We start from the raw sequence: 2,336 nt of genomic DNA, 5'->3' as shown, positions 1-2,336 counted from the left end.
GTGATTTGGGTGGAAGTTTACAGAGCAAATAAGTTTCCCATTCAACAATTTACACACATTTTGTTTTATGACATTTATTACAATCCATAAAATACAACATCATTCTTCCCACTTCTTCCCTATGTTTACCATTTCCTCTCATCCTTCTTTCCTATCATTTGCTATTGTTATGTTGTTGATGCTTTCTACAAAATTTAGATGTTAGTCCCCTGTCCAATATGTGGTTGCTAAAAAATTTTCCCTGTCTGTGGGTTCCATTTTTACTCTTTTGATGAAGTCTTTTGATGAACATAAATAATTTTTAGGAGGTCCCAGTCGCCTAGATTTTCTTCTGATGTTTGTGTGTTTTTAGTTATGTTTGATAGTGTATTTATGTCATGTATTGTTGTTGTTGTTAGGTGCTGTCGAGTGGCTCCAACCATCCTACATACAACAGAACAAAACACTGCCTGGTCCTGGACCATCATCACTATCCTTGCTAGGTCTTAGCTCACCATTGCAGCCACTGTGTCAATCCATCTCGTTGAGTGTCTTCCCCTTCTTTGCTGACACCCTAATTTGCCAAGCCTGATATCATTCTCCAGGGAATGGTCCCCTCTGACAACATGACCAAAGTAGGTGAGACGAAGTTTAGCCATTCTCACTTCCAAGGAGCATTCTGGCTGCACTTCTTCCAGAACAGATTTGTTTGTTCTTCTGGCAGTCCATGGTATTTCCAGTATTCTTCACCAGCACCACAATTCAAAGACGTCAACTCTTCTTCAGTCTTCTTTATTCACTGTCCAGCTTTCCCATGCATATGAGGTGACTGAAGACACCATGGCTTGGTGTAGGCACACCTTAATCTTCAAAAGTGACATCTTTGCTTTTTAACACTTTAAAGAGGTCTTTTGCAGCAGATTTTCCCAGTGCAATGCAACATCTGATTTCCTGACTGCTGCTTCCATGAGTGTTCACAGTGGATCCAAGTAAAATTAAATCCCTGATTACTTTCATCTCTTCTCCATTTATCATGATGTTGCTTATTGGTCTATTTGTGAGGATTTTAATTTTCTTTATATTGAGGTGTAATCCATACTGAAGACTGTAATATTTGATCTTCATCAGCAAGTGTTTCAAGTCATCTTCACTTTCAGCATGCAAGGTTGTGTCATCTGCATATTGCAGGTTGTTAATGGTTCTTCCTTCATTCATGATGCCATGTTCTTCTTTATATAGTCCAGCTTTTTGGATTATTTGCTCAGCATTTGCCATGTAATATGGTCCTTAAATTTGCCTTTATTGTTTCTTTGATTATGGTTTGTGGTTTTACATTTAGGTCTTTGATCCATCATTAATTAGTTTTTGTATATGATGAGAAATATGGCTCCTGTTTCATTTTTCTGCACAAAGATATCCAGTTTTGCCAGCACCATTTGTTAAAGAAACTCTTCCCCATTTAATGGGTTTCACCCTTTGTCAATGATCATCTGTCCCTTAGTGGATGGACTTACATTTTGGTTCTAAATTCTGTTCTAAATTCTATAAATTGGTCTATATATCTGTCATTGTACCAATCCTAGATTGTTTTGACTACTGTGGCTGTTCTGAGGTTGGGGAATATGAGGCCTCCTACTTTCTTCTGCTTCTTTAGTGGTGCTTTGCTTATCCAAAGTCTCTTTCCTTTCCATATAAATTTGGTGATTAGTTTTAAAGAATTAGCTTTAAAGAATGCTCATGAAATATGGATTGGTATTAGATTATATGTGTAGGTCACTTGAGGTAGTGTTGTCATTTTCACAATGTCAGTTCCTCCCATGCATAAGCATCGTATATTCTTTCATTTATGCAGGTCTCTTTTGGTTTCTTGTGGTGCTGTTCTATCATTTTCTCCTTTAGGTCTTTTGTGTCTCTGGTTAGATTTATTCTTGAGTACTTCATCTTTAGGGTGGCTATCATAAATAGTTTTTCTTTTTTATTTCATTTTCAGAGCTCTTTTTGTTAGTGTAGAGGAATTCTACTGATTTTTGTATGTTGATCTTGCACCCTGCTAATTTGCTGAACCCTTCTATTAGTTCCAGTAATTTCCTGTTGACTTGCTGGGACTTTCTATGTATAGGATCATATCATCTGCATATTGAGATAGTTTTCCTTATTTGCCAATTCAGATGGCTTTTATTTCCCTGTCTTTCCTTATTGCTCTGGCAGGATTTACAATACAATATTAAATAAGAGAGTGATAAAGGACTTCTTTTCTGATTTCCATTTGCAAAGGAAATGTTTGCAGTCTCTCGTATTTGAGACAAATCCTGGTTGTTGGCTTTGTATACATGCCCTTAATTATGTACAGGAATTTG

The sequence above is a fragment of the Orycteropus afer genome, unplaced genomic scaffold (genome assembly GCF_000298275.1).
Source record: "Orycteropus afer afer isolate SDZICR_OR568_19922 unplaced genomic scaffold, OryAfe1.0 scaffold01061, whole genome shotgun sequence".
In the NCBI taxonomy this organism is placed as follows: Eukaryota; Metazoa; Chordata; class Mammalia; order Tubulidentata; family Orycteropodidae; genus Orycteropus; species Orycteropus afer.
This window is presented reverse-complemented; position numbering follows the sequence as displayed.